The following is a 22,669-nucleotide window of genomic DNA, read 5'->3' on the forward strand; positions in this document are numbered from 1 at the left end:
TACTGGACTTTTAGCTTCTTACCCTCCATGGCACAAAGATGAGAAAGTGGTAATCACCTCACTGGAGCACTTATGTGCTGCTTACAGGCCACCCTTGATCATTGAAAGTGATCAGGGGATGCATTTTACAGGAATCTTGTGCACCAATGGGCCTGAGACCTACAGATTGACTGGAAGTTCCATGTGGCCTATCACCCCCAAGAGAACAATGGTCTCTTAAAGTGGGGCCTATTAGCCGAGGTTGCCACCTCTATGCTGGGGGTTTGGACAAAACTCTGTGGACTCTCCTCTGAACTCTAAATGAGAGGAGTCGAAGGGGAGGCCCAGCTCCAGTGAAAGTGTTACTCCACTGGACTCTTGCTCCAGTTCAACTGCAGGTACAGACTAAGAATGCTTTGCTGAAATCAGGCATGGGAAAACAAGGAAGTATTCTCTTGCCAGCTCCTGAGAGCCTGGAGAGAGGGCAAACAGCCACTGGGACATGGCCTTGGGAAATAAAAACCTCCCACTTGTGTTAGTTGGCTCTTGTTGCCCCTTGGGGACAAGGGTGGAGAAAAACTTGCAAATAGTATCTTGGGGGATTGGGATATGGCCCCCAATCTCAAAGGTGACATACCCAGAGCCAGTAGACCACAAAATGCTTCTCTGTTGCACCTTTGTGATATCTTTATGGCCCCTTATGAGTTCTCCACTGTTGTTACAAGTAGATGCTGAACCTCTAGTTGAGGTGTGAAAGATATGGTATTAGTACCCAGGAAGCCTCCCTCCATCAGCCACTGTCTTACCAGCTGACCAGAAACTTGCTTGTATATTTCCTGAAGGTCATGATTTGCCATTATTAATTCCAATAACTTCCTCATCTTTTCACCCCTAGGGTGCAAAGTAACTCCTTAGTGGACTGGGTACATGCCTATGCCTCAGTGGCTAACCAATCAGCATGCTGGCTCTATACTGAACCCCATCTGAGTATGTCTGCCAGCTTCCCATGGTACATCTCTCCAGCTTCTGTATCAAATTGAACTTGGTTACAGCACCAGTGGAACAGTGCACATCCCTTGTGGAATACGACCTAGACTGACATCCACTCTTGGGCGAGGCAGCGTTATGACTGGCCTTGGCCGTTAGGCACCTACTTCATATGGGATGGCCCACGGTGGCTCACAGCTGAGGCCGTGGAGCTTGCTAGACTAGTTCCCCTTTGCACTGAAAATCTTCAAGGACAAGCCCAGGTGGGCTGGATTCTGACAGGGCTTTGTTGGTCTCAGACTCTAAAGCATTCCTGGGAGGCACAGACTGATGCATGGGCTGTAGTTCCCACTGGGGCCCTCTGCATGTGTGGCTCACATGAGTGGCCTTACCTGCCTGGAAATTGGACTGGCCCTTGTACCTGGGGATGGCCTTATTTGCCTGCTCGAGTTCAGAAAACTCTTGCAATCTGGCAAACAACTGGGAAACCTTTAAAACATTATACCAGATAAAGTGTACTCCCTGGTGGTATTATCCAGTAGCTGTTTTTTCTGCTCAAGTTCTTTTATAGCCACTGAAACTGAAATAACTGCTTTGGCTTTGCACAATGCCCATGCATTAAAAAAAATGCAACACATGATTCCTTAAGCCTCTTAAATGTGGAAGTGTATCAGTTAAGAAAAGTAGCCTTACAAAATTAGAGCTTAGATATGCTTGCGGCATCCCAAGGTGGGGTGTGTGCCTGGCAGAGGATGAATATTGTGTATACATTCCTGATGTTCATCACAATGTTAGTCAAGCTTTACAAGCATTAGCTTCTGAGATCCGTGCTATTGAATGCCTGACAGGTGATCCCCTGCAGGAATGTTGGGCATCCTTAACCACTGAATGGTGGTGAGTCCTTGCTTGCTGTCTTCAGCAGCAGTGCTAGTGTTTTGGTTGTTTGTTGCTGTCGTTTATATACATGCAGGGCTCTACCCTCCTTGCCTACTGACCTTCGTGGAAGACACCCTTGAGTAAATTGTATAGTGAGGAACCCAGAAGTGGTGAATTGTAGGGTAAACAAAGTCAGTCTGGCTCCCCACCCAGATGTCTGGGTAACTAAGATAAACAGTATTCCCACAGACTTGGGAATGGGCCTGTATGTGTAGAATCATGCTTTGTTATATAAAAGGAGGATCTTGGCATTCTGCCATCTCTGTGTGCATTTAGTATATGAGGGAGTTGGGACTTCTGGCAGTGTAACACTGCCTTCTGGCAGGTGTGCATCTTCCCACCCTTGAATAAAGGCATGTTAGGCATTCCCATGGCTCCATGAATTTTTTTCCATCTGCCTGAATCCTGAGTGAACCTGTCTGGCCTTGAAAGGCTGCAAGACAACTGGGATTGATAAAAGCAAGCTGCAGCAGAGTGACTCTGTTTTAAGAAAAACACTGTGCCTACAAGGGTGAGAAGAAGAATTTCTACAGACCAACACAGGAGCTCCTGGCAGAGTCTAAAATAGTAATTTGTTAAATGGGATACAAGTGTGTCAGAACAGAAAAGGCACCTGGTCACTGTGTATTTTATCACAGTTGTACATGTGGGGCATAGTAATGGCAATTCAAACAGTCAGTAGAAGGACAAATATACAATTAAAATATAAATATAATTATAGATTCATATAAAGGTACATTAAATCAACCTTAGCTATCCCAGTTAATTTTTCTTTTGATTTTTTACTCTCTACCATATATTTGTGCAACATGATATGCTTAACATGTTACATGATATAATTGCAATATAATGCTATCTTGTACTAGACGTGAACTCCAAAAGTTCCAGGGCCATGACTATTTGCCTGATATAGTTCAGAAATCTTCAATTACTATTTATTGAATGAGTGAATACTGACTCACCTATTTTAGCTCTCATGCAATTTTTCTCCATGCTCAGGGGTTAGAAGAAAATCAAGAACAAATAATTCTTCACATAATTTAATCATTCTCCCCCAACTACTTTCTATTTATTTTTTTATATAAAATTAAATAATGATTATAGAACATAATTGTAATATAATGAGAGGTTAGTTTCCTCTCACTTTAAAAAAGAAACAGTTAAGTCTTGGAAGGTCCCAATAGCCAGAGATCCAGGCAAGTTTCTTTGAAGGTAGAGCCAGGAGCAGCATGTTTGAACCCTGTTGCGCGTGGGTCAGCGGCCAGCAGTGACCACGGAACGCTGTGGATGGCTCGACAAAACACGCGAGAAAAAACGACACATGCACAGAGACAGACTAGTTTCTGTGGGGAAGTAGGGACAGAATGGCCAACCCCTAGTGGGGAGCGCGCTGATTTACCGTCCATACCTGCTTTTATTAGGCTCATGCTGCATAATAATTCAGGTAAAGTACAGTACTCATTCGGGGGAAGTAAGGAACTATAGAAAACAAAGAACTCTGCCGGTCTATTGAGTTGGGGGTCAAAGAGCTGTAAGACTGAGGAACAAACTAACTTCCTCCTAAGACCCTCCTCATTCAACTGAGAGCATTCTAAACAAAGAAGGTTTCACAGTAATTTACATGTTCTTTCTTAGGCCTGATCACCCCGGGAAATCCGCACTTCTCAGTACTGAGCTGTACCACCCTGTCATTGTTTCAGGCTTAGGTGGAGCAAGGGAACTAGGTAACCAAGAGATAAGGAGATTTTCTTCCAGACGCTGAGAACTCAGACTTTGTCAAAGCCGAGGAGTGAGGGTCCATCACCCCCCTTTTGCTGCAGCCCCCCAAGTCCTTCTTTTGGGGGGGGCCTCCCAAAGTGATCGTGCCTGGCTTAGGTCGTTCCACCCGTGGGGAATCTTACCCGTCTTTGGCTAACCGACCAAGCTTTTTGGGGTTCAGTCATGAATAAAGCAGCAGAAGCAGCATTCCTGCCAGGGAGATAAGCTTTTGTCTCCTTGCTGGCTCACGGTTCCAAGGGCGTTCCCTTAGCTTTAGCCTAGGCGGGGGTTTCAGCCTCTGATACCAGTCAGGGCAGTTCCCAACAGAACCCTAAGAAGCTGGCATCACCCCAAGCAGCCAGGTGGCACCTGGATGGCAGGCAGCAAGGCTCTTAGCATGGGGGCATCCTGGAAGCTGTCAATCAAGAGTACAGAGAGGGACCACGGGTGGGATGCAGCATGGAGGAGCCTGTGAAGAAACACTGCTGGCCCAAGGCCAAGAAGCAAATAAGACCCTGCCAAAGGGTCCCAAAGCACAGGTCACTGCTATGTGAATGATGGTCTTCAGTAGATCTGCAGGTGGCAATTGTAGATCTTGCCCTTTTCTGAGATCATCAAGATCCTGGTCAAACTGCAGCCTGTGGGGAAACAGTAGTACCTGGAAGCCAGTGGGAGAAGCAGCAGTACTTGAAGGAACTGAGAGCATACCAGTGGGCTTGGGAGTCTTCAAGATGTGTACAAAGAAGATCCACGAAAAGAAGATAAAGAAAAACCACTCAGGCTTCATGCTCATGAATACTCTCTTGAATGGATGAGAGGATGGGGACTATGATGACATTTCTGCCTTTGACTTCCTCATTTTCACTTAAGAGTTGTTGGACTAAACAAAGAGCCAGAGGCAGAGCTGCTGTGTGACTCTGAAAAGCTTCCCTAGGAGGAGCAAAAGGCAGAAGGCAATGCTGCAGAGAAACTCACAGGAGGATCAAGCAAGGGCCCAGACAGAGCAGGAACTGCTGCTGGGAGAGGGACAGATGCCAGTGCTGCAGCAGCTCCATGCCCTTGCCAGGCATTGACTGCCAACATTGCCCCACTGACCCTGCTGGCCACCTGCAAGAAGGCCACACTATTCAACAGACTGAGCTTCCATGTGGGCAGGCTGCAGGGAGCTCTGCCTGCTAGGCAGGGTCCACCTGCTACAGTCAGGCCGAATCCTGAACTTTGGGGGCTTGGGCTTCACTCTCCCTAAAATTAAATCTCTATAGCATCACTCTCATTTTCAACATTCCCCCACAAAATCCCAAACCCTGAAAAGCCACTCACCATGCACAATATACATAGAAACTAAGGCCTCATAGGGATGTCACACTACAGGGACGTGGGAACACCTGAATAGCATAACCTTGGACATGGAGGCATCCACAGGAGCACACACACCATGTGGGGAGGATGACACAAGCTACAGTGATCTCCAGAATCCACCCTGCCATGGCACAGAACAGAGAAAACCTACACCTGACACACTTGGAGGGACTCCCAGAAGTTGCTGACCACAATGCCACACACAAAGAAGAATAGTGCAGGACAGCTCTCATGCTCTCATGCTTGGGTGAGGGTCCTCTGCCTGTAGCCCTGAAATTCCTGCAACCCAGAATAGTGGGGGACTGGTGCTGACCCCCTTGTCCTCCTCCAGTGGGACCCTCATGGAAACAGGTCCTATGCTACCAGTTAATCTGTATTTTTTAAACTAAAATAGTGGAATTTGAATTTCAAAAGAAATAAAAATGAAAATAAAAAATAATTTAAAACATTTTGGTGTTACCTTTTTTATGCATATGATACAGTATATTGAGCACTACGCAAGTGTAGCATACCAATATTCCTAGGAGGAAAAAGGCTGAAAACTAGGCAAAATATGAGGACTAGAAGAAAAAAATAACTTTTTTCCTTTTGATTGATATCAGAGAGATGCTGAAGCAACTATACTAGGAGATATAAGAGTCCTTGGGGGGGCAAATGTAGACATGTTAGTTTACAATCAACAATCACAATATTCTAGGCATAGGGTAAGAAGTTTGTAATCCAGGCTTTGTTCACAGAGGAACAGAGAGCTCCTGGTGGTGTCATGGGATTGGAGATAAAAATTTGGAGACTTAAAGGGCAAGATGCTAACTACTTAGAAGCTAAAAGTAAAAACAACAACAACAGCAACAAAAACAAAGAAACAAAAAAAAAACTGAGATTGGCACAGTGCTATTTTTCCATTTAAGGGAAGCCATATAGTTTAGAAAGTTAATCAAGTTTAGAAAGTTTAGAAGTTAATCAAGAATTTACATAAATATTCCAATGAGCAGATTAGTGTATTAAGCAATTCCATTATACTAACAAAAGGATTATATTTCAGGATTTACCAGAAATACCATAGGATTACATCCCAGAATCTGGAACAAACAAAATATTGACAGATTTTTTTCACACTTTTTTTTAAAGATTTTATTTATTTATTTTTAGAGAGGGAAGGGGGGAGAGAGAGAGAGAGAGAGAGAGAGAAAGAGATCAATGTGCAGTTGCTGGGGGTTATGGCCTGCAACCTAGGCATATACCCTGGCTGGGAATCGAACCTGCGACACTTTAGTTCGCAGCCAATGCTCAGTCCACTGAGCTACGCCAGCCAGGTCACACTTTTTTATTGTTGATCAAATACAGTTGTCTCCATTTTCCCCCTACCACTCCCCCGACCCCAGCCATCCCCATTTCTCACCTTTGATCCTATCCCTCTACATGCTCCTGAAAACCCATCCCCCTTTTCCACCCATTATCCCCTCCCACCTCCCCTATGGTTACTGTCAGTTTGCTCTCAATTTCAATGTTTCTGGTTATATTTTGCTTGCTTGTCAGAATTTTACAAACAGTTCACATTAACGTGATTGGTCCCCAATGTGTCTGAGTAGAATATAATATAGTAAACTCTCCAAATGGAAGATTTGTCTTTAGGTATGTGAATGTAACAGAAATAAGAGCTCTTTTAAATTACTAACATTAATATGGTCAATAAAATGGAGATCAAGGTACATATAAAAATGTCAGAAAGACAGAAAATCTCACCAGAAAACAATATTCTATAAAATAATCAAATAGTTATAGAATTATAAATTCAAAAGCTGAAACTAAGCACTAAATAAACTTAACAACTAAAGACAGAGTAGTAAAAGTCAGTAGAAAATCAGATTGTTAGGTCAACACAAAACATCCAAGATGAAGCATTATAAAAGGAATAATCATCACAGTAAAATGGTCTAACATGGGGATAATTGAGGTTCCAGAAAAAGTGGAGGTGGAGAAGAAATACTCAAAGAGGTAAGAATTCTAAATATTCACAAATTAATGAGAATGTTTAACCTACAACTTCTAAAGACTCTACCTTTTCTAGATAGAATACTAGGAAAAGTGAATTGCACACTGGAGAGATTTCCTTAATGAAAGTAATAAGCCAGTAAGACATTTAAATAACATATTTAAAGTCTTGCAGAAAATAATTCTCAACACGAATTGATCTATTTAGTCAATGAAATCCCAAACACCCAGAAGATGTTTTGTGAAAATACATTAATTGTAAAATGTGTATGTAATACATACACATTTGGATATTTACTAAAATATCCAAGTTGAGTCCAACTTAAAGAAACAAAAATAGAGAACTTATAGTACCAAGTATCTCAACTTAGAACTATAATTGATATAGCATGATGTACTACCAAAAAAAAAGGACCAATGGAGCATAATTGGTCCCAGGAATAAATCCAGTCACATACACATTATCTGGTTTAAAACTAAGGCAATACTATAATTCAATGAAAAAATACAATATTTTTCATACATGGACTGGAGGTCAGAACTGGAACCCAACATAAACATTATATAAACCCTGGTCACTCATAGAAAAACACAGCTGGATACAGAAGCTACTTCAAAATTCCTCAATTAACCCAGAGGGCAAGGGAACACAACAGTCCACTTAGACCACCTTTCAGAGTCAGATTCTCAGGTTTGGCATTCTTGAGCTGGTCTCACAAAGACTTGGTAATTTCTTTCATTAAGGCACAAAAAACTTCTTCCATGCATTTAGGAAACTTTGCAACCACTTAACAGTTGTTAATTGCTGTCATCTCTGATTACACACATTAGCCAACTGGCATCTACATTTCAAGTCTGAAAAACTTTGAACATAGCTGCTGATCCACTCTCAGCATACCTTCCTTGTACCAGTAGAAGGGTCTGGGATAAGGAGAACTGTTCCAAATCACCCACTAACCATTCCTCAAGCCAGCTAGGATAACTAAATACCCACATATTTAAAAAATGATGTTGATATTCTGGCTCCATCATACAATAAAATCAATACAGGCAAATTATGGTTTTGTAGGTCTCATTTTGCAAAAATCAGTTGACCAGTGTGTTTATAATTTGTATAATTTTCCATTGGCATCACTATTAATCTTAAAATATGTTTGCATATTTCCTCCCACTTCTACTGAACAAAAATTGTCATATTTTCTTAGATTATACAAAATGTACCTACAACATGTAAGGTAATACTTTCTGATTATAAAATTATTGCACATTCATTGTAGAAAATTATTTTCAGTATATGTATATAAATTGTATGCCTAATAATATAGTTGAGTTAAAAACACAAGTTGACTGGCCTTGGGCAGGTAGCTCATTTGGTTGAGTGAGCCTCATCCTGAAATGCCAGAATTACAGGTTAAGATTCCCTCCCAGTCAGGATACATATAAGAATCAACAGATGAGCCCTAGGCTGGGTAGTCATCATGATTCACCAAGATTGTGGGTTTGATCCTCGGTCAAGACACATACAAGAGGCAACCAGTGAATGCATGGATAAGTGAAACAAAAAATGAATGTTTCTCTCTCTCTCCCCCCTTTCTTCTTCTTAAACCAACTTAAAAAGTACAAGCTGACTTTTTTTGTATTTTAAAAGACATTTTATTTAGTTACATTTGACATACAACATTAAAATAGGTAGTGATTAAGCATTCACATACATCAGAAAATGATCACCTTGATAAATCTAATACCTTTTGAAGACACTATAGTTTTTACAATATTATTGACTATATTCCCTATGATATATTTATATCCCCAAGACTATTTTCTAAATCCAATCTGTATTTCTTCATTTCTTCCCCTTTTTATTAAATCTCCCTCACATCTAGGAACCATCAAAATGTTCTCTGTATCTGTGAGTTTGTTTCAGTTTTATTTGTTTGTTATTTTGTCTTTTAGATTCCATATAAAAGTAAAATTATATGTCATTTGTCTTCCATTTTCTCCCTTATTTCACTTAGCACAATACCTTCCACACACATTGCTGCAGATGGCAATATTTAATTTTTTTATGGTTGAGTCATATTCCGCTGTATGCACATACTACCTTTTCTTTATCTATTCATCTATTGATGGGCACGTAGGTTGCTTGCAGCACTTGGCTATTGTAAATTGTTCTGCTATGAACATTGGGGTGCATACAGTCTTTGGGAACAGCAGCATAAAATGGAGCAAAAATACCCTCTTCAACAAATGGTGTTGGGAGAGCTGGACAGCAATATACAAAATAATGAAACTTGATCACCAACTTACACCATACACAAACAAATTCAAGGTAGATAAAAGGTTCAAATGTAAGATGTGACAACAGAAAAGTACTAGAGGGAAACATCAGCAGAAAATCTTAGATATTCCATGCAGCAATAGTTTCACTGATATGTCCCCTGAAGCAAAAGATATAAAGTAAAGAATAAACAAATACAATCTTATCAAAATGAAAAGCTTCTGCATAGCTAAAGAAACAGCATTATAATAAAAAGAGAACCAACCATATGGGAAAACATATTTGCCAATGATACCTCAGATAAGAGTTTGATGTCCAAAATATATGAAGAACTCACACAACTCTACTCTAAGACAAGCAACCCAATTAAAAAATGGGCAAAGGACTTGAACAGACACTTCTCCAAGGAGGACATACAGAGGGTCCAGAGACATATGAAAAAATGTTCATTATCACTAGCCATCAGAGAGCTGCAAATTAAAACCACAATGAGATACCACTTCACATCCATGAGGGTGGCCATCATAAACAGAGCAGCAAACAAGTAGTGCTGGAGAGGTTCTGGAGAAAAGGGAACCTTAGTGCACTGTTGGCAGAATTGCAGATTGGTGCAACCACTATGGAAAACAGTAAGGAATTTCCTCACAAAACTAAAAATAGAACTGCCTTTTGACCTGGCAATTCCACTGCTAGGATTAAATCCTAAGAACCCTGTCCTTTGATTCTAAATGATAGCTTTGCAAGATAGAGTAATATTGGTTGTAGGTCCTCACTCTTCATCACTTTGAATACTTCATGCCAGTCCTTTCTGGCCTGCAAAGTTTCTGTTGAGAAATTATATGGAAGTCTTATGGGAGGTGACTAACTGTTTTTCTCTTGCTGCTAAGATTCTTTCTTTTTAACCTTTGACATTTTAATTGCAATATGTCTTGGTATGAGCCTCTTTGGTAGCATCTAGTATGAGACAGTCTGGTCTTCCTAGACTCTCTTGTCTTCCTGCACTTGTATCTCTATTTCATTTACCAGGTTAGGAAAGTTTTCTGTCATTTTTTAAAATATGTTTTCAATTTCTTGCTGTCTCTCTTCTTCTGGTACTTCTATATGTGAATATTGGTATGCCTGATGATATCCCAGAGTTCTCTTAAACTATCCTCATATTTTTATATTAATTTTCCTTTTTGCTGTTTGGGTGTTTTCTGCTCCCTTAATCTTCCAAATCTCCGATTAAATCCTCTGCTTCATCTAATCTACTGTTAATTTTCTCTAATGTATTTTTTGTTTCAATATTGTATTCTTTATTTATGATTTGTCCTTTTTTATGTTTTCCATCTCCATTTTTATACTTCCTATCTCTTTGTTCAACTTCTCACTGAGATCACTGAGAATCTTTATAACCAGTGTTTTTAACTATGCATGTGGTATACTACTTCTCTCCATTTTGTTTATATTTTTTTTCTGGCATTTTGTTCTGACCTTTCCTTTTGGTAATGTTTCTTTTCCACTTATTCCAGCTCTATCTCTGTGTTTGTCTCTATGTATTATGTAGAGCTGGTACTTCTCTTGGCCTTCATAGAGTGGCCTTATGTAATATGTGTCCTGTAGGGCTCAATGGCTCAATCACCCTGGTCACTTGAGTCATGTGCTCCAAATGAACTTTTTTTTTTCAATTTTTTATCATATTATTTTCAATTACCATTTAGTCTCCTTATACCTCATTATCCTCTCAATCGCCACACTGCTGTTGATGTCCACATGTCCTTTTTCTTTTTGATCAATTCCTCCACCCTCTACCTTGACTGCCTTTGTCATCATTCTGACCTCTAACTATGAGTCTGTTTCTATTTTGCTTATTAGTTCATTTTGTTCATGAGATTCCACATATCAGTGAAATCACATGGTATTTGTCTTTCCCTGACTGGCTTATTTCACTTAATAAAATGTTCTCCAGGTCCATCCATACTATTCCAAAGGGGAAAACTTTCTTATTTTTGATTGCTGAGTAGTATTCCATTACGTAAATGTTCCATAGTTGCTTTATCCACTCGTCTATTGATGGACACTTGTGCTGCTTCCATATCTTGGCAGTTGTATACAACACTGCAATGAACATGGGGGTGCTTATGTTCTTTGGAATTAGTGTTTTGGGTCCCTTTAGATATATTCCCAGAAGTGGAACCACTGGGACTAAAGGAAGATTCACTTTTAATTTTTTGAGCTATCCACAGTGTCTGCACCAGTCTGCACTCCTACCAACAGTAGAAAAGGGTTCTTCTTTCTCCATATGCTTGCCAGCACTTGTTGTTTGTTGATTTATTGATGATAGCTATTCTGACAGGTGTGAGATGATATCTCATTGTGGTTTTAATTTGTATTTCCCTGATGATTAGTGATGTTGATAATCTTTCCACATGTCCATTGCCTATCTGTATGTTCGCTTTGGAGAAATGTCTATTCAGGTCTTGCACTCATTTTTTAATTTGGTTATTTGTTTTCCTTTGTTGTTTTGTAAATTCTTCATAAATTTTGGATTTTAACCTCTTATCAGATGTATCAGAAAATATTTTCTCCCATTCTGTGAGTTGTCTTTTTATTTTGTTGATATTTTCCTTTGCTGTTTAAAAACTTTTTAGTATGGTATAGTCTCATGTTTATTTTTAATTTGTTTCCCTTGCCTGAAGAGATATATCTGATAAAATACTGCTATGAGCAATGTCTGAACTTTTACTATGTTTTCTTCTAAGCTTTTTATGGTTTTATGTCTACCACTTAATTGTTAATTCATTTTGAATTTATTCTTGTGTGCTGTATAAAAAGGTCATCTAGTTCTATTTTTCTGCACATATCTGTTCAGTTTTTCCAACAAGTTTTATTGAATAAACTCTCTTTAGCCTGTTGTGTGTTCCTGCTTCTTCACTTGAATATTAATTGACTATTAAGGTGTGAGTTTACTTCAGGGATCTCCATTCTGTTCCACTGGTCTATGTGTCTAGTTTATGTTGGTACCATGCACTTTTGACTAGCATGGCCTTATGTTATAGTTTGATATTAGGTAACATGGCTCTTCCATCTTTGTTCTTCTTTCTCAGGATCACTGTTGTTATGTGGGGCCTTTTGTTATTCCATATAAATTTTTGAAATATTTGTTCTAGTTCTGTGTAATGCATTATTGGTATTTTGATAGTAATTTCATTGAATCTCTAGATTGTTTGGGGTCATATCAACATTTTAATGATGTTAATTCTTTCTACCCATGAACAGAGTATGTGCTTCCACTTATTTTTACCTTCTTCAATTTCTTTCTTCAGTGTCTTATAATTTTCTGAGTACAGGTCTTTTACATTCTTGGCTAGGCTTATTCCTAGGTATTTTATTGTTTTTGAAGCAATTGTGAATGGGATTATTTTCTTAATTTCCCTTCCTGTTAGTTCATTGTTGGCATATAAAAATGCAATTAATTTCTAAATATTGCTTTTATATCCTGCTACTTTGCTGAATTCACTTATCAGTTTTGGTAGTTTCTTGGTGAAATCTTTAGAGTTCTCTATGTATAGTATCATGTCACATTCAAATAAAGACAGTTATACTTCTTCATTTCTAATTTTGTTGCCTTTAATTTCTTCTTTTTATGTGATTATTGTGGTAAGAATTCCAGTACTATGGTGAATAAGAGAGGTAAAAGAAGACATCACTGTTTTGTTCTTGTAAATAAGGGGAACATGTGTAGTTTTTTACCATTGAGTATTTGCCAATACATCTGATAAGGGGTTAATATTAAAAATGAATGAAGTACTTACAAAACTCAATGCCAAAAAAACAAATGGGCAGTTAAAAAATGGGCAAAGGACCTGAATACACACTTCTCCAAAGAGAACATACAGATGGCCCATAGACATGTTGAAAGATTCTCAACATCACTAATCATCAGAGAAATTCAAATTAAAACCACAATGAGATACCATCACATACCTGTCAGAATCATACAAGTCATTAATGAATAAAGAAACAACAAGTGCTGATGAGGATATGGAGAAAGGGGAACCCTTTTGCACTGTTGCTGGGAATGCAGACTGGTGCAGCTATAGTGGATAGCAATATGGAGATACCTCAAAAATTAAAAATGAATCTTCCTTTTGGCCCAGTGATTCCACTTTGGGAATATACCTGGAGGAACCCAAAATACTAATTCATAAGCATCCCTATGTTCACTGCAGTGTTATATGTAATTGACCAGGTATGGAAACAGCACAAGTGCCCATCAATGGATGACTGAATAACACCCATGGGACATTTGTACAATGGAATACTACTCAGCCAAAAGAAAGAAGAAAGTTCTACCCTTCACAACAGTATGGATAGACCTGGAAAACATTATGCTAAGTGAAATAAGCCAATTGGGGAAAGACAAATACCATGTGATTTCATTCATAAATGGAATCTAATGAACAAATTGAACTAAAAAGTGAAATAGAGACAAACTCATGGATGGGAAGCAGATGACAGTTAGTGGGAGGGGGAAGGATAGGGGTTGGAGGGATTGAGCAAAAAGAAAAAAGACTCATGGACAAGTGTGGTGATTTCTGGGGAGAGGATGGTATAAGGTTACTAAATGGTATTGGAAATAAAATACAATAAAGATTAAATAAAAACAAATAAATAAAAGTAGCATATCCTTACAAACAACTATAGGGCAACAAACTTGACAATCTGGAAAAAAATGCATGAATTCCTAAGAACATACTCTTCTAATACTGAGTTAGTAACAGACCAATTTCAAGCACAAAATTGATCTAGTAATCAAGAAACTCACAAAAGAGAACAGTCTGGACCAGATGGCCTCATAGGTGAATTTTGCCAAACATTGAAAGAAGACCTAACACCTATTCTTCTCAAACTGTTTAAAAAGTTCACTCAAAACCATAAAAGTCTTAGAAGAAAACATAGGCAATAAAAATCTCTGACACTTTTTACAGAAACAGTTTTTTTCTGACATATCTCCTTGTGCAAGGGGATCAAAAGAATATATAAACAAATAGAATTATATCAAACTAAAAAAGTTTTTGAAGAGCAAAGGAAACCATGAACAAAACAAAAAGATAACCTAGCTAATAAAAGAAAAAAATTCACCAATGATACATCTAATTATGTGATTAATATCCCAAACTTATATACAACTCATACAATTCAACACCAATTAAAAATGGGAAGAGGACCTGCCTACACTTTATCTAAAGAGGACATACAGATGACTAATACACATATGAGAATATGCTGAAGGTTAATAATCATCAGAGAAGTGCAAATTAAAACCACAATGAAATATCACCTCACACCTGTCATCATGGCTGCAATTAAGAAATCAACAAACTGCCCTGGCTGATACAGCTCTGTGGATTGAGCACCGGACTATGAACCAAAGGGTCGCTAGTTCGATTCCCAGTCAGGTCACATGTCTGGGTTGCAGGTCAGGTCCCCAGTAGCGGGCACGTGAGAGGCAACAACACATTGATGTTTCTCTCCTTCGCTTTCCACCTCCCTCACCCTCTGTCTAAAAATAAAATCTTAAAAAAAAGAAGAAATCAACAAACAAAAACAACAAGGGTTGGCTAAGATGTGGAGAAAAGTGATCCCTGTGTGCTGTTGGTGGAGATTCAGATTGGTGTAGTCACTATGGAAAAAGTACATAGGTTCTTCAGAAAATTAAAAATGGAGCTGGCTTTTGACCCAACAATTCTACTTCTGGATGGAAACGCACACACACACACTCACTCATACACATATAACCCCAAACTACTGACAAATGAATAAAGAAGCATGGTACATATATATAATGGAATATTACTTGGCCATAATAAGAATGGAACGTTACTATTTGTGACAACGTGAATGGACCTAAAGAGTAATATACTAAGTGAAAGGCAAGTCAGACACAGAAAGATATATAGCATATAATTACACTTATATTTGGAAATTAAAGAGCAAAATAAATGGACAGCAAACTAGACACAAACTCATAGATACAGACTTACAGTAAACAGAGGGAGGGCAGTTAGGAGACTAGGTGAAAAAGTTGAAGCAATGAAGAAGTTCCAATTGGCAGTCATAAAATTGTAATGGACAGAAAACTGTACTTGAAAAATTAAAATAAAATTAAAAAAAATAAAATAATAAAAATGAAATATTTGTTATTACATTAAAAATTGTCATGGGATATAAAGTACAGCATAGGGAATATTGTCAATAATATTTTAATAAATATGTATGGTGCCAGGTGGGTCCTTGGAAGATCAGGGGGAAATCAATTTCTAGAGTATACGATTGTCTATCCACTATGTTGTACACCTGAAACTAATACAATTTTACATTTAATGTAAACGGCATTTGAAAAACAAAAAAATAAAGATAATGATAAAAAGTAGCATGATGACCCATCAATTAGTTAAAATAAACCTGCCACAATCCATTCCTAAATAACACTGTCATATTTAAACAGTAGATTTTTGCATGTAGATAAAAGTAAATGAATCTTTATCCATTACATCAATCTCCATAAAGACTGAACTTGATTTTATTTTTTTAACATTCCCCAGCCCATAATATTGTGCTTGCAGCAGTATACAAGTTCACATGTTTGTTAAAATTATTTTATGTCTTCATTTTCCTTATTAGTCCCATAGGTTATACTCGAGCTTGCTATGGCATTCACCATTCTTTCTGTCTCATTCAACCATTTAAAATTGAATGCTTCCAAGGTATCATTGATAACTGCCAGTGTTACCAGTGATGACTTCAAATTTAGTCATTGTACCCACTTTTAAAAATTTCCTCTCCAAAATCTCTGTTCTAGCTATCTTGAGATCAAAAAGATATAAAATGTAATAGTGGTCAAATTTCCTCAATAATAGAGGCTCCCTATTATGACTCTTGCAGTTCTGGTAGGCAGCATCTTACTCAGCATAAATGAAAATATTCAAATGTTTATATGTCTTATATTTAAATAACTTAATATTTAAGAGCATTGGCCAGGTAAGAACATACGACGGTTCCTTTGTAGAAAGTATAATAACAACTGATTTTATATTTTCATTTCTCTCATGACAATTTGGATTCTGTCCTGCCAGACTGACAATAGCCAGATTGTATAAGAAAAGAGAACACTGATCTGAAACATCTGCAGCAACCAACCCAGGATGGCAAACAAAATCCATTGCAATAACTGGCCCAGAACAATCAGAATTTGGTCTATGACCACCAGCTTCCCTAACTTTTGCCTCTGCTTCCCACTCAGGACCACCTAGAAAAAGACAAGTAATTATGCTCTCAAAATAAATTACATAAATGTTTTTAATCTAATTTGCCCTCCTTCTACTTCCCATGTCAATTACCTCCAATCACAGGATAACTGAAACATTCCTTTGCTTTTTTTCACTATAAAATAGGTTTTCTACACCCTGGCTGCCTTTGAGTCTTTGACTGCAAGTGATGATTTCTGACACTGTGGTATAGCAAGCTCTGTTATTTTTAAGGTTGTTTTCATTTATTTCTACAGCCCTAAAGCTGTTCTATTTTTTCAATGTCTCATGGCAGACTGAGAATTAAGATCAATGACAGAGTGGCTTTGTTTTTACAGGAAAGAATTATCAAAGGGGTTTTTATCCACTCTGTTTTTCTGTTTTAACTCTTCCTAGCATCATACTGTTTTTAAAGTAACAATATAATGATATAATATGATTGGTTCAGTAATTGATTTAATGTGCATAGTATTAATATGAAACAATGTTATTTGTATTCCAAATACTCTAATCAATAGGACAACTGCAAGAAGCAAAATTTCTCCAATAATCCTGATCTACAAAACACTTTTTAAAAATTAAGTATATAATAAAATTTTGGCAAAATATTTCATAAAACATAGACTAGAACAAGAAAGACACCAGATACAAATCTGAGCAAAATTATTTTTCCTACAATTAATGGCTTTGGATAATTATCAAGTATTTATATTCCATATCTGATCTCATTTAACAGAGACACAAGTGAAAGAAAATGAACAAAAATGAAAATGTGAGATTTATTTCTATTAAAAACTATTCATAAACTTCAATTACATGGAACTGTGTCTTTGTTTTTTAATGTAGTTTGGATAGGAGAAAAACTCCCCTCAATTAAGGAAAATTTTCTTCTGCTTAAAGCTTCACCTTAATTTTCTGTTTTACCTTCCTGCTTCCTCAGTACTGACAATGAACATGAGTGAAATGACTCCCAGATTATAACTGAATGTTAAACCACAAAGTTCAATAAAATTCTGCAGCAATTAAAATCTGTTTATTTCAAAATCATGGCAGATATACTCGATGAAATAATACAAGAAAGAACCATATAAAAACGGCTAAATGAGGGCCTGCTCATTTTAACAGGCATACAAGTTGCCCCAGAGATCTTGTTAAAATGCCGATTCTGAATCAGCAGGACTTTGATACTGCTGGAGAGCCTGAATTCCCAACAAGCCCCCAGGTGATGCCAAGGCTACAGATGGCATTTCGAGTATCAAGGCCCTAGTGACATTCAATTAAGGAATGGGAAATAATATGCAAATGTGTCTTGCAAATATTTTAGACGGACAAAGTGAAAACTCTAGTTTTAGTCTCCTCCACATATGTACAAATTCTTACTACTTACAGGGTTGATGGTAAAAATTACACAAAAACAAAGTGCCTAACTCAATATTTGGTATATACTAAGTACATTTTGAATGTTGGTCATTATTGTGACCCTGCTTTTGGATTGAGTTTTAATAAAGCTCCTGATATGAAGTACAAGTTCACTATGTGTTAAGACATCATTGTACATTTTGCATGCATTATTTAATGATTCAAACTATTACTAATCTCTATTTAATGGGTAGTAATGTGAATCACTGAGAGGTTACCTAGGATAAAAATTGAAAGGACAGGGGTTCAAATCCAGATGTCCATTTTAGAGCCAAAAATTCTGAACTAATATAAGACACTAAACTGTTACATTATATTCACATAAATCAGAGATTTAACCAGGGTCGAGCTTTACTAAACAATGTCAAGAACACAATTAGAGGACTCACACAAAGCAAAGGTATCAATAACTGTTCCCAAGTTTCTTCTCATGTTGGATATGCCTCCCTGGCCCCAAATACATGAAGTTTCTAAACAAGTTCACAGGCTCACCTCACAAAAGGCTACAATATAAAATATCTCCATTTTGCATTCCAGTGAGTTATTATATAACATCAACATGACATTCTCCAGGGAGCCATGATAGTAGATTCTGAGTAACCCTTCAGGGACATCCTGCTTAGGGACATCTGTCACCAGTTCAAAGATAAAGTCTCTTTCTTCTGGGCTAATATAATGTGTTTGCTTACAAAAAGTAAAGTTAAAAAGAAGATTAGTATAGATGACATTTTTGTCCCCCATCCACTCGCCTCCTCAAACTCAGCTCACCAACCACCAACCTCTGGATCAGAGGCCAGATGCTTTAAAACATTTTTCAAAACTTTAACTAAATAGGCAATAGAGCCACTCAAGAGTATAAGCACACGTGGTTTGAAAAGCTAGCTCCTTAATAAATGATGGTGACAATACAATTCAAAAACGCAGCACCAGGGTGTTTAAGGGCTTAGAGGGCTAGAGCAGCCTTTGAGTAGGAAGCAGTGGTGGCTGCGGAGTACAGAGTTTGGGCTTGGGGGCTGGCTCATGTGGAGGGTGGGGAAAGTTATCTTTTCTTTCCTTACTGAGCTGGTATACTGGCGGGTGAATGACAAAATAAATTTCCTCTGTGGGGTAATGGGAGATCAGAGAGCTGGACCCCAGAATACAGAAGCCTAGACAATTCAAAAGCTTTATGACAGAGCAGCTTCATCTGCTTTACTGGATGATGGGAGAAATGCCATGTGTGCTCTCAAATCATTATCTGAGAAATATCACTCAGAAGTGGTTGTTCAAGATATGGAATATTGTTTCCATGTTCTAAAAACAGATAATTAGAATTCTGAAATAATAATTTATGCCTTGGACACACTATATGATAGCTTATGATGACAGAAGAATTAGAAGAAAATTCCACAAGACAGAGTGTAGATTTGGGAAGGCAGTTTATGGAAATTTTCATTAAGCATTAATCAAATGTTACTTTCTTGTTATCTTTATGGGAGGAGTTTGATTTCCATGTCTGTTGCCCTGGTGTGAACTTCTTAATTCTCTTTTAACACACTAGGGCCTCAGGTGCAGCAAATTATTTTACTCAATCCAATGGGTATTTCACAATTGATGGACTTATTAGTAGATTCAGTTACATGTTACAGGAAGTTATATGTAATGATGGTGTCTTACTACTACAGGCACTAACAAGAAGTAATGGAGCAATCCAGGAAGTTGTTGCTTTTGAAAATGCTTCTGAGAGACAACTGGACATTATTACAAAGGAGGGCAATAGTGATGAAGGTATAGTAATAGAAGATTGCCTGATTTTTGCTCCAAAATTATTTAAAAATATAAATTCCAATCGAAACTTTTTTTTATTGTTGGTCAAGTACAGTTGTCTCTATTTTCACCCCACCTCAGCCCCCTCACCCCACCCATCCCCATCTCCCATCCTGGAACCTACCCCCTTTGTCCTTTATACATGTTCCTTGAAGGACCTTCCTGTATCTTCCCCCATTATCCCTCTCTCCTCTCCTCTCTGGTTACTGTCAGTTCTTTCTTTTAATGTTTCTGGGTATATTTTGTTTGCTTTTTTGTTGTTGTTGATTAGGTTCCACTTATAGGTGAGATCATATGGTATTTGCCTTTCACCACCCAGCTTATTTCACTTAGAATAATGTTCCCCAGTTCCATCCATGCTATAATGAAGTGTAGGAGCTCCTTCTTTCTTTCTGCTGCATAGTATTTCCAAATTTTCTTAAGGAAGGCTCATATAGTCAATGTATGAAACCTTGGTTTGAAAATGGAGATGAAATTCTGACTGGTCTGAACAGAAAGTAATGAATCTACAACTAATGCTACATCTCTGTTCATGTCCTGATATTTCCCATCAACCCTCCTGGGACTACGAGCAGCTGCCAGAAAGCCATGTTCCAGTGTTAGAACATTGCAGAAGTTTTCCACTAACATATTGGCTGCTGGAGTTCCTAATGAAGAGAAGAAGTAAACATTAGAACAGCATGATAGTATTGTGACTCCCTACAAAAATTCAATTTAAGAGAAAGGTCTGCAACTTGAGGAATTAAAGCAGCAGATTTCTACATTAAAATGTCAAAACAAACAGCTCCAGACAAACAGTCACACAGCAGGTATCTCAGGTTCTGCAACACAAGGATCAGCACAATCTTCCTAAAGGGCTGTGAGGAAAAGACAATCCACATCAAGGTTCTTACAGGTATGGGGCTCAGGTGAATGGCATTCAACTGGAAGAAAATAGTAGGTAGTGAGAAGAAACAGAAGGATTAAAATAAGTAAGAGTTAGGAACTCTCCCATTACAGATATGAATATACTACTGCTGAATACTATACAGACTTAGAATATAAAAGAATGAGATGGATCTTTGAAAGTATTCATAGAAAAGGGATAACAGTGATTAACTGTGGTGAACGTTTGAGGATGTGGAGGAGGATTATATTCAAGGGAGGCTTACATGTAATTAATTTATGTGTAATTTAAAAAAATTAATAAGACTGTATTCCTGAATTATGAGTCATTTATATAATCAAAAATAAATAAAAAATCTTTTCAATGGTAGGAGAAAAAAGTAATTAGGAATTTTTACAAAGCCAATTGATTGTTAAGAACTCTTTGATTAAAAAAATGTTGAAATTTTCCCTGGCTGGTATGGCTCAGTGGACTGAGCACCAGCCCGAAAACTGAAAGGTTGCCAGTTTGACTCCTAGTCAGAGCACATGCCTGGGCTGCATGCCTAGAGACAAACCACTGATGCTTCTGTTTCTTTCACACATCATGTTTCTCTCCCTCTCTTTCTTTGTCCCTTCTGCTGCCTCCAGAAAATAATAAATAAAATCTTTAAAAATTAAAAAAATATTGAAATCTTCCCAAACATCCCCAGATACAAACAAAGCAACACCTTCAGCTAGAGATTCTGAAATAAATTGCAGAATTAAAACAAGCACTGGCAACATTAATGTCTCAGCTGAATTCACAATTTGTGGAGATCACCAAACTATAGAAAAGTAGGAGTTGTTACAGAAAATAGAAGTACTTGCACAATCAGTTCCTGTACCAGGAAAAAATGAAACTGTAATAGCTACAAAAACTACTGATGTAGGAGGAAGACTGCCAGCATTATTACAAGAGACTGAAGAATTAGAGAATGAAATAAAAGCTTTGTGTGAGGAAAGAACTGCCATTAAAGAGCAGCTGGATGCATTTAACAGTATCCCTGTCATTTTACAAAATGAGAAAAATCAGCTCGAGGTGAACATTACAGAATCTCAAAAAAGAAGAAGATCATCTCTTTGTACAGTTGGCTGATCAGGATGAAAAAACATTGTCATTAAAGAATAAACTCAAGGAACTCCATAATCCAGAGGAAGAAGAGGATGAACTTGAATACACAGACCAAGATGATAGAATGATGAAGAGAAAGATGATGACAAGGACCAGGGTAATATCCAGCTTTGAAATCTCTAGGAATGATATAGAACATTTTGTAATTTTGAACATGGAGTCTTAAGGCAGTGCTTTGGTTTGCCTCCAGAGAAAATAAAACTTAATAAGTCAAGTGGAAACATTCACCATAAGACCAAACTTTACACATGTTGAAAACTGATAAAACTCTAACTTCATGCAGAATATGAATTTTGGTATTGAAATTCATGTGAACCGTCTCAAATTATAATTTTTAAAGAGCTCCAGACACCAAAAATATACCATTTTAAGGCTTGTGGTGGCAGTGCTATTTGCCTTAAGTTGACATATGTTCATGATAATAAAAGAAAAGTCCATTATTTTCATTTTTAAGATTTTGTGACTTTCAGTACTAACACGTTTGATTTTATGTGTCTTGGAATCATTGTTTCTAAATTCAGTATTCAAGTTCTTAGCTAAAAATTTGCTTTTAAAGAAATGCAGTTATTTGCCCTGGCTGGAGTACCTCAGTGGATTGAGCATGGGCTGCTAACCAAAGTGTCACAGGTTCTATTCCAAGTCAGGCCACATGCCTGGGTTGCAGGCCACAGCCCCCAGCAACCACACATTGATGTTTCTCTCTCTCTCTCGCTTTCTCCCTCACTTCCCTCTCTAATAAATAAATAAATAAAATCTTTAAAAAAAAAGAAATGCAGTTATTTAATGCAAGATAGCATAAGCAAGAGGTAGGGGGGTCAGATATACATC

The 22,669-nt window shown here is 37.7% G+C and overlaps 1 pseudogene; it reads left to right on the forward strand.

Annotated features, from left to right (window-relative positions):
• The first annotated feature begins 17,734 nt into the window (after positions 1-17,734).
• Positions 17,735-21,955, forward strand: LOC123824154 (annotated as a pseudogene).
• Positions 21,956-22,669: the final 714 nt, after the last annotated feature.

The sequence above is a fragment of the Phyllostomus hastatus genome, unplaced genomic scaffold (genome assembly GCF_019186645.2).
Source record: "Phyllostomus hastatus isolate PE091 unplaced genomic scaffold, TTU_PhHast_1.1 phas_contig_118, whole genome shotgun sequence".
NCBI classification, from domain to species: Eukaryota; Metazoa; Chordata; class Mammalia; order Chiroptera; family Phyllostomidae; genus Phyllostomus; species Phyllostomus hastatus.